This window comes from Chiloscyllium plagiosum, chromosome 3 (genome assembly GCF_004010195.1).
Source record: "Chiloscyllium plagiosum isolate BGI_BamShark_2017 chromosome 3, ASM401019v2, whole genome shotgun sequence".
NCBI lineage: Eukaryota > Metazoa > Chordata > Chondrichthyes > Orectolobiformes > Hemiscylliidae > Chiloscyllium > Chiloscyllium plagiosum.
In genome coordinates, this window is record NC_057712.1 from 34,649,954 (window position 1) to 34,661,148 (window position 11,195).

Consider the following 11,195-nt stretch of genomic DNA (forward strand, 5'->3'; position numbering starts at 1 on the left):
GCATTTAAGTTTATAGCCCATTTAGCTGATCCTCTCTTTTTACAACATTCAGTTTAGGTCTATGAACAGCTTTGCATGATCGTTTTAGTTTAGAATCAGACAAGCCAATCCTAAAATCTGATCCCTAAATTTGTGAGATCCTGTTTTTGACAATGTGTGAGAAGTCTCGCTTTAGAACAGCCTGCTTTTAATTTGTAGGTGATGGTCATTCCACTTTGACTGCCAAGCATTGTTACAATTTGGGCTTCCTCACTGCACTTTGTTGATGCTTGCAACAGAATGGCAAAGGGACCCATATCTCCTGTGAACTGAAACTTACTGTGTTTCATATTGTGCACTTCACTAGGTTTGACAGTTCTGATAGATAGAAAAGCAGCATGCTGTCAAATTATATATTTCAAGCCAAGCTGTAAATATTGTTGACTGTATGGGATAGGTTTAGACAGAAGTAGTACAAAGTAATGAAGTTTCTAAGAGAAGTCTTTGCTGGCCTCTGCAATGAATACCAAATCACTTTGTATCTTCCAGTGAGAACTGGCTCAGCTTCTGGTTGGGAAGGAGATCAGTTTGTCCAGGAATAGATTCTGTGTCTTAAATATCTGAGATAGTGGAGCTTTCTGGGATTACATTGAGTCACAAAAGGGAAATTTTCCAAATTTTGCTCCCTAATCACATGACTGTGGGTGGGTAGATAGCATTATGATTGTAAATGACAGCTTTTTCCTGTTCAACACTTACATAATGATACTTGTTGTTCAGATTCATTAGACTGAACCTCCGTACAGCACTCCTTACTACATCAGTGTAACATTTCGTACATGGCTTACATCAGTCAGCTTGAGTTTGTATAAGATTGTCATTTATGGTTGAATTAAACCAGTGTTGTGCAGTAGATCCGTGGCCACTCAAACAAAGTAAAATTGTCAAGCTAATTTTTGAAGCAATTGCCTGAATTTATTTAACTCCTTTGGCATAGATAACATCTGGGTACTTCACAGAAGCATAATGAATAATAGGTAAGTTATGTTAGGAGAGCTTAGTCAAAGGTGTGCACAAGAGACTGGAATTAGAGAAACAGACTTCAAGGGACGCTTGTATAGTTTGAGAGATAAGGAGAAGAATATAGAATGATTTGACATGAAGGAAGAGGATTTTAGGATTTAAGTGGCTTCCAATACCCCCAACAGTGCAGGTCACCAAGTTGTTTAGATGGACTTCAGTAAAGCCTTTGAGAAGGTTCCGCATGGTTGACTAATTAGTAAAGTTAGATCGCATGGGATTTCAGGTGAGATTGTCAACTGGATACAACATTGGCTTGATGGTAGGAGACAGAAGGTGGTGGGTGGAGTTTTGTTTTTCGGACTGGAGTCCTGTGATCAGTGGTATTCCACCAGAATGGGTACTGGATCCACTCTTGTTTATCATTTATGTAAACGACTTGCATGAGAATATGGGAGAGATGGTTAGTACATTTGAAGATGATACCAAAAGATAGCGAAGAAGGTTATTTAAGTTTGCAAAGAGATCTTGATCACTTGGGTCAATGGGCTAAGGAGTGGCAGAAGAAGTTTAATTTGGGTAATATGAGGTATTGCATTTTGGTAATACAAACAAGGACAGGAGTTATTCAATTGATGGTAGAGCCCAGGGTAGTGCTGTAGAACATAGACACCTAGGGGTTCAGGTACATAATTCTTTGAAATTTATGACACAGGTAGACAGGATGGTTAAGAAAGTGTTTGGCACGCTTACCTACATTGCTCAGATCTTTGAGTATAGGGGTTAGGATGTTGAGGTTATACAGGACATTGGTGAGGCCTGTCCTGGAATACTGTGTGCAGTCTGGTCACCCTGCTATAGGAAGGATATTGTTAAACTGGTGAGTGTTTGGGAAAGACCAGAATGTACCTGGGAATGTAGGGTTTGAGTTATAAAAATAAGCTGGGAATTTTTTACTGAAGGAGGTTGAAATCGGCATAGATAAAGTGAATAGCAAGGGTTTTTTTTCTCTAGGTTGGGGGAGTTTAAAATTAGGTGAAAAGCAAAAGTTTTTTACACAGAGTTCATGTGTGGAATGAACTGCCAAGGAAGTGGTGGATGCGAGTACAGTTACAACATTTAAAAGACATTTGGATAAGTGCGTGAATAGGAACAATTTGGAGGGATATGGTCCAAATGCATACAAGTGGGACTGGTTTAGTTTGGGAACATGTTTGGCATGGACTAGTTAGACTGAAGGGTCTGTTTCCATGCTTTACGACTCTATAAATGAATTTTAACTCACCTTTTCTCGCTATGCTAACATTTAATGTTTCTCTCACACCCAAAACTATTGTCATGTTCATTTGCTCTGAATGTCAATAATAGAGCCGTACAGGTTTACAACACAGGAAAAAGCCCTTTGGCCCATCCAGCCTGCATTATCATAAACAAGTACTTGTCTGACTATTAATATTTTCATGATTATTTCACCTCTGGCCGTTCATTTTCTTATTCCTTAATGTCAGTTATGTCATTCTGAGCACTAATTTCCTCACGTTTCTATTATTAGTCATACAGATCTCATAGAGATTATTCTGAAGATTAAAAAGCCATTTATGACCTCTCCTAATTTCTTCAACCTCTATGGGCTGTAGACATCTACACTGTGGATATTTCAAAAAAAGCCAGTAATCAATCTTTCCCTCTGGACTTTCAGCATTTCTGTAATTGTTTCAATTATCTAGTCTTCTCTCACATAGAAGGCTCCAACATGTCCCATATGAGAAGCATTATAAAGTGTAAGATGCTGTTGTCAAGCTGTGAAGAGAAATTCAGAATATTAGCCAAGTGCTGAGTGGATGGTACAATGCTGCACTATTAACTTTTAATAAATAGGATCATATGTTCTTGGGGAAGCACTTTCTACTGTCTCAGAGGTCCGACTTGCATCCAAGTTCAAGAGCTGACTTTCTGCTCATATACAGGCAATTGACAAGTGAGTATTAAAAAGGATATAAATCTGCTTTTACATAATAGAACAAATTTGCTGTAAATTACTGGAAGAACAGAGTGAAACCTTTCTCTAGCATTTCTTTATTACAATGAAAAGATTATTTTCACCTTATCCAATTTCAAAGGTCACTCCATTTTCTGGGCTGTTACCCACTGTAGGCAGAAATCTGTGACCAGCTATAGCTTTAATGATGATTAAACAAAATCTTCTCGGCACTCTGACCTGTTTCAATCAAATCATTTGTTCTAAACTCCAGTGGATATAAGTCGAGTGTTTTCCAATCCAGGTATTAGTCTGGTAAACCTCTGAAATGCCTTCAGCACATTACATTTGCCCTTAAATAAGGTGACCAATATTATAAATAGTATCCTAGAACACAGAAATGCATCAATTGAATTGGTGGAATAGTCTACTTTGTAATTCACTCATTACAGAAAAAGGTTTCTTCCTTGCGTCACCATTTTATTTTGCTATTCACTTTCAGTCTGTACCCTCTGGTTATCAACTCTTCAGATTACAAACAGTTCCTTCTCATTTACTCTATCTAAACCTCATTACTTTAGACATCTCTGTCAAATATCCTCTTAGCCTTTCTTTCTGTTAGGAGAACAATCCCATCATCTCCACTCTTATCTGCACTACAGCAATCCCTCATCCCAGGAGCCTCCCCGAAACCTAAAGTGTCATGCCCAGAATTGGACACAGTACTCTAACTAGTTTTAATTAGCATAACGTCCTGGCTTTTGTAATTTGTACTGTTTATTTATGAAGGTGGGAATCCCTATATCTGTTTTGCTAACCTGTCCTAACCTCTTGAGAGATTTTTACACAAGCACTCCAGATTTCCGTTTTTGCAACTCCTTTACAATTGTAGCATTTAGGGTGCATGGTCTCTCTCTCTGTTCTTCCCACCCTAAGGACTCACCTCATACTTCTCTGCCATTGCTCTGTTCCACTAGCCTGTCTGTATCCATTTGGATGAGGCAAGATTAGAGTGGTGCTGGAAAAGCACAGCCAGTCAGGCAGCATCTGAGGAGCAGGAAAATCAATGTTTTGGGCAAAAGCCCTTCATTTGGAGTCTGTTAAGATCAGATAGGATGATTTAGCCTGGGTCCTTTTTAAAACTTGATGCCAGCTGCAAGTTAAAAATTCCATGCAAGCAAAGAGGCCACTAAACATTTTTTTGAATAAGTATACGAAATCTGTGCACAATTAATTGAAAATGACATTTTGAATGTCCACATGCCCATGGGGAAAAGATATATGGGCACTGTCACGGGAAAAATTATACACATAAGGCAGGCATCTTTATATGTTCAGGTAATTTTGTTTTGGCTGGTCAAAATAAGCAACCTGTTAGATTAATGTTCTGTTGACATGAGGGCAAAGATTAAAGTTGGAGTAAATTGTTTTTAGGGAACTATCATTGAAAATATTCCAGTCATGGCTGTCATACAAATTCAGTTTGTATGCAACTTGTTTTATGCTTTGTCAAAATAATGTACTGAAGGTGGAGTCACAGGTAAGCAGGATAGTCAAAAAGGCATTTGTTACGCTTGCCTTTATAGACCAGTGCATTGTGTATAGGACTTGGAAGGTCATGTTGCAGCTGTACAGGACATTGGTTATGCCACTTTCGAAATTCTGGTCTCCCAGCTATAAGAAGGATGTTATTAAATTTGGAAGGGTGCAGTAAAGATTTACAAGAGTATTGCTGGGATTGGAGGGTTTGGCTATAGGGAGAGAATGAATAGGCTGCAGCTGTTTTCCCTGGAGCTTCGGAGTTTGAGGGATGGCCTTATAGAGGTTTATAATGTCATGAGGGGCATGGATAGGATAAATAGCCAAGGTGCTTTTCCCAGCGTAAGGGGGTCCAAAGCTAGAGGGCATATATTTAAGGTGAGAGGGGGAAGATCTAACAGGGACCTAAGGGGGCAACCTTTTCACTCAGAGTATGGTGCATGTGTGCAATGAGCTGCCTGAGGAAGTGGTGGAGGCTGGTACAATAACAACATTTAAAAGGCATCTAGATGGTTACATGAATAGGAAGGATTTAGAGGGATATGGGCCAAAATGCTGGCAAATGGGACTAGATTAATTTTGGATATCTGGTTAGCATGGATGAGCTAGACCAAAGGATCTATTTCGATGCCATACAGCTCTATGGCACAGCTTTTATCAGTAATGCAGTGTTGCTGATGAATATCACAAAAGAATGCTGCCTCTGTAATCTGTATCAAGCCTGATGCAGCTGTTTATACCAGAGATTCTGGTCTCAGCCTGGAATCTATATAATGTGATGGTTATGCTGCTATGGAGGATCAGGCTGAGATAAGCGATAAAGTCATACACACTTAGATGTGTGAACAGAATTCTCTTGTAACAAAGCATCACAGAATGTTACACAACAGAATCGTAACTGCCTGACTGGACTGTGCCTCATCTGAAAATTACCTGATTATTGCATGACACAGAGTTATGGACTGCCCAAGATATCTTTTGGACTCAATGCTAACACTCTCTCCTGTATCTAGAGGATCCCTTTATTACCAAGTAATTATATATCCTGATATTGGATAGTGGGCTCCAGAACCATAACAATGAAGCTCATTGTAAAGTGCACTGGACATATTTCCTAGATTTCTTGTCCTAGCTGAGAATCAGTATTATGACATGAGGCCAATTATTCAACAACACGCTGATTGCTTTTAACATTACACTTCATGTTTGAAAGGATCACACTTTCCAGTGATATTAAATCTTCTTCCTGTCACGCATGTAACACCAGAAAAAAAACCTCATTTGCACAAGCTTGGTCCATTGTAACCTTTAGACTGCAGTACCAACCGCTCAGATAGTTTCACCAAGCAGTTGCTATTAGCTGAGATTAAGGAATTTATTTGTGCAATATTATAGTCACTGCATTTAGTTCCATCCTCAGAGATGAGCTGGGAAGCCAGAGGCTGGGCCTGTTTAATTTGCTGGGAGCAATGGGGTGCAGATCCTATCACCTTTTCTGCAGGATATCTATGAAAGCATCTATGCTTTTGTGTCCAAAACTTATAATGGCATCTAAGTTGAGGTTTTTCCTTCTTGTGGCTGCTGCATATGTGGAGCAACAGCTATGACTTTACATTCTGTGGATAAAACTGATCATTTTATCTGAAATAAAAAAAATCATTGAACGGTTGACACTAGGCCCATCATACCCATACTGACCCTCTATAAATCAACTCGCCCCACTCCCCCCACCTTTTCCCCAGAGCCCTGCAAATCTTTCCTTTTCATATAATGATCCTTTTGAAAGCCATGATTGAATCTTCCTCAACCACATTCTCAGGCAGCACATTTCCAGATCCTGGACCAGTCGCTGCATAAAAAGGTTTTCCACACTTTCCCTGTGGTTCTTTTGCCATTCAGCATAAACCAGTGTTTTCTGCTTTTTGACCCTCCCTCCAGTGGGAACGTTTTCTTCCCTACCTCTTCTGTCCAGACACCCTGTTCCTGAGTAGTGGAATCCATCGCTGTGATACCACATTCTTACTTGTGAATCGGCCATTGAGTTGTTGTATGTTTTGTTGATGTTCTGGGTGACTTCTGTTTTGTTGTTTGTGCATCAGATATTTGTATCCACCGTGGTTTGTGCAAATGCAGCGAAAAGTTTTCAGGAGCTCCATGTAAGTTTGAAGCCTGGGATGCTCTAAGTTCTAACTTTTACATAGTGTTTGTGAGTCTTTGTGAACGTTCAAGCTCCATTGACAATTAGGGTGTACTGTCAAAGTTTAAGCGTGTGGCTCTGAAGGGGTTGCATGATTCCCAGTTAGTATTTGGACACATTTGTTGAGGCCATAATGAATGGGGAGGCCGCACTGACTTGTTTCTATACAACAGTTTGTAGCCTTGCAAGGTGTTAGACTCCCTGCTCGATTGCTGGACCCATTGCGTTTCTGAGGACGTTGAAACCAATCTTAATCAATGGACATCAGCATCCATAGGAAGGTGCCTGAGAAATGTTGATACCATCTGAGCTTTTCCCACTAGTGCTATACAGCAGAATGAAGAATGGAAGCAGATCCTGTTGCATGAACATGCCCTAGTGCTTATTAGGATTCAGCACTTTATCCGGACAACATTGCATAGTGCAGCAAGGAAAGTTATTTGCTGTTTTTATGAAAGATCCTCATCAGTGCCCACAAGAGGCCAGAAGTGTGGTTCAACTGGACCTGTATTCACTTAGCACTGTAGCAACTCACCCAGGCTCTGATAACAGCACCTTCCAAACCCCTGACCACTACCATCAGAAGAACAAGCACAGCAGATAGATGAGAGCACCACCACCTGCAAATTCCCCTGCAAGTCACCCTGGCTTGGAAATATCTCACAGTTCCTTCACTGTTACTGGAACTGCCTTCCTACCAGCACTGTGAAGTTATATAAACCACAAGGTTTAAGATGGTGCTCACCACTACCTTGCCACAGACAGCTGTGGGAGCAGAGTTTTTGTCTATATTTTTTATCAGTAGGGGAATCGAGGGTTATGGGGAAAGCGCAGGAAAGTGGACACGATGAATGTTGGATCAGCTATGATTCTATTGACTGGCAGACCAGGCTCACTTAGCCGAACAGCCTTATCCTGTTTCTATACCATCTGTTCTTCTCAAGAACAATTTAGGACAGAGGCAATAAATGCACTTACAAATCATGAAAGAATGCGAAATGAACTTGCTTATGCCCACTGAAGTGTTTGTGTTTGAATTGACGAATGCTTCAAATGACTTAATTATCCTGGGATTGTACCTTTCCTGAAGGACATGATGGTACAAGGTCAGCACATTGGTGTTGGCTGTAATGTTATTAGCATACAGTACTTTCTCAGTGGTTCAAATAAACAAATAGCCATAGTGAGCAGTTGTGGTTATAATCATGCATCCAGGAACGTTGTGGACACTGCAATGGTTAGCACCTCGTGCTGTTTATGACCTCCTTATCTGTAACATCCATAAGTGCCCATGTGAAGTGCATTGGAGGTTTATTTGTTACTATCATAACCCATCTCACCAGGGTGAAGTCTCTGTTCATGCTGGTGAGACAGGTTATGATAGTAACAAATAAATTACTATCGGAGAATAGTACGCTTTGCTTCAGATGTATTTTTTCCATGAGAAACAAATTCTAAACAGTAAAATATATTACCAGATCCAGTAAATCTGACCCAGGTAAGCATGGAAGGGACAACTTTAACATAGTTCTGTTTCTTCCTCAGAATAGCCTGTGAGTAATCCTTCTCATCTGTAGATATAACCAGAGTAAATTAACCTGCCATAATAGCTGAGGGAGATCTTCATTCTCTTCCTCTCGCTGCCATTTCAGCAAAGTGCTGGCTAAATTCAGGCTAGCTGTTATCTTCCTATGTTTTCAGTGAACCGACATTAGCTGACTCCCATTAATTCTCTCTGATAGCAACTTCAACTAATGTGAGGCAGCTGACACAAACACTCATGTATAAATATAAGGTCATAAGGTCATTTATAGCTGTACCCGTGTAATACAGCGTCAGAGAACTGATAGTTGTTTTTGCTTCACTGGGCTCTTTTATTTGAAATTGGACACCTTCTTCCTCCTGTCGCTCCAAATAAGGCAGTTTGTGGAGACTGTGCTGATCTCCCATGTGGTTACCTCCTCCGCAGCAGAACTCTGTGTATGTGTGAGTGTGTATACTTATTGGTGTGAGTGTGTATACGTATTGGTGTGTGTGCTTGTATATGTGGTGGATATGCCTTTCCCCTCAGTGAAGGGCCTTTCTCTGTTTTCTCCTGCTGTCTGTAGTAGCTTCGAGGGCCAGTACCGGCAGTCAAACAGCCATTCTCGTGCTCCAGATGGCATGTTCTGCACCTTGGTTCATGCATGCACTGAGAATTATTTCTATAATGTGTGTTAATTAAAAGACTTAACAGGTGATTTCAGCACCATTATTGCAGGTTTCTTTTTTTTCAAATTAGTTGCTTAGCGACTCGTTGCTTATAACACTCCCTAGCTCCACGAACATATTCCCTCGTGGTGCAAGCCTAGAACCCATTTTAAAACCTTTTCTTGTCCCTCACGATAAGTTATACTCACTCTGACCTGAACCGATTTCTGCCTTAGTTAGGTTTCTCTTGGCTATTCTTCATCGTTATTGAAACGGTAGCTGTTGTCCTGTTTTGTGTTGTTTATGCTGAATCTTGTCTCAGGTGTGTTGGCTGTTATGATCTTGTACATAAATTTGTTATTGTTGGAATATTGCTTTCCAGCTGTATGTAGTATGATGATCTCTTTCTTGCTTTATCTTTTTCCTGAGATGTTTCTCATGCCTGTTATAGCCACTGCTATTGTTAAGGCACAATGCCAAAAGCATGTTTAAAATAGCAAATTATAAATACTGTAAGGAGGGAGAACACTTGAAACATTTTGACCCAAATAGAGTCATAGAGTTGTACAGCATGGAAACAGACCCTTCGGTCCAACCTGTCCATACTGACCAGATATCCCAACCCAATCTAGTCCCACCTGCCAGCACCCAGCCCATATCCCTCCAAACCCTTCCTATTCATATACCCATCCAAATGCCCCTTAAATGTTACAATTGTACCAGCCTCCACCACATCCTCTGGCAGCTCATTCCGTACACGTGCGTGAAAACGTCGCCCCTTAGGTCTCTTTTATATCTTTCCCCTTTCACCCTAAACCTATGCCCTCTAGTTCTGGACTCCCCGACTATTTATCCTATTCATGCCCCTCATAATTTTGTAAACGTTTATAAGGTCACCCCTCAGCCTCCGACGCTCCAGGGAAAACAGCCCCAGCCTATTCAGCTTCTCCCTGTAGCTCAAATCCTCCAACCCTGGCAACATCCTTGTAAATCTTTTCTGAACTCCTTTCAAGTTTCACAACATCTTTCCGATAGGAAGGAGACCTTCTTCACTATCCTATCTACCTGTGACTCCACTTTCAAGGAGCTATGAACCTGCACTCCAAGGTCTCTTTGTTCAGCAACACTCCCTAGGACCTTACCATTAAGTGTATAAGTCCTGCTAAGATTTATTTTCCCAAAATGCAGCACCTCGCCTTTTTCTGAATTAAACTCCATCTGCCACTCCTCGGCACATTGGCCCATCTGGTCAAGGTCCTGCTGTAATCTGAGGTAACCCTCTTCGCTGTCCACTACACCTCCAATTTTGGTGTCATCTGCAAACTTATTAACTGTACCTCTTATGCTCGCATCCAAATCATTTATGTAAATGACAAAACGTAGAGGACCCAGCACCGATCCTTGTGGCACTCCACTGGTCACAGGCCTCCAGTCTGAAAAACAACCCTCTACCACCACCCTCTGGCTTCTACCTTTGAGCCAGTTCTGTATCCAAATGGCTAGTTCCCCCTGCAACCTTGCTAATCAGTCTCCCATGGGGAACCTTGTCGAAACGCCTTACTGAAGTCCATATAGATCACATCTACTGCTCTGCCCTCATCAATCTTCTTTGTTACTTCTTCACAAATCTCAATCAAGTTTGTGAGACATGATTTCCCACGCACAAAGCCATGTTGACTATCCCTAATCAGTCCTTGCCTTTCCAAATACATGTACATCCTGTCCCTCAGGATTCCCTCCAACAACTTGCCCACCACTGACATCAGGCTCACTGGCCTATAGTTCCCTGGCTTGTCTTTACCGCCCTTCTTAAACAGTGGCACCACGTTTGCCAACCTCCAGTCTTCCGGCACCTCACCTGTGACTATCGATGATACAAATATCTCAGCTAGAGGCCCAGCAATCACTTTTGTAGTTTCCCACAGAGTTCTCGGGTACACCCGATCAGGTCCTGGGGATTTATCCACATTTAACCGTTTCAAGACATCCAGCACTTCCTCCTCTGTAATCTGGACATTTTGCAAGATATCACCATCTACTTCCCTACAGTCTATGTCTTCCATATCCTTTTCCACAGTAAATACTGATGCAAAATATTCATCTAGTATCTCCTTCATTTTCTGTGGCTCCACACAAAGGCCGCCTTGCTGATCTTTGAGGGGCCCTATTTTCTCCCTAGTTACCCTTTTGTCCTTAATACATTTGTAAACACCCTTTGGATTCTCCTTAATTCTATTTGCCAAAGCTATCTCAAGTCCCCGTTTTGCCCTCCTGATTTCCCTCTTAAGTATA

At 41.1% G+C, this 11,195-nt stretch overlaps 1 protein-coding gene across 3 annotated transcripts in view; it reads left to right on the forward strand.

The window, feature by feature from the left end:
• elovl5 (ELOVL fatty acid elongase 5) overlaps nt 1-11,195 on the forward strand; it is a 99,784-nt gene that overhangs the window by 23,470 nt on the left and 65,119 nt on the right. The window contains exon 1 of one of the 3 annotated variants that reach the window (XM_043679622.1): nt 8,633-8,693. The exons of the other annotated variants lie outside the window; for them this stretch is intronic. The gene's annotated coding sequence lies outside the window, so the exon portion shown is untranslated. Of the gene's footprint in view, nt 1-8,632; nt 8,694-11,195 lie in introns of those variants that run through there. 3 annotated transcript variants of the gene reach the window in all.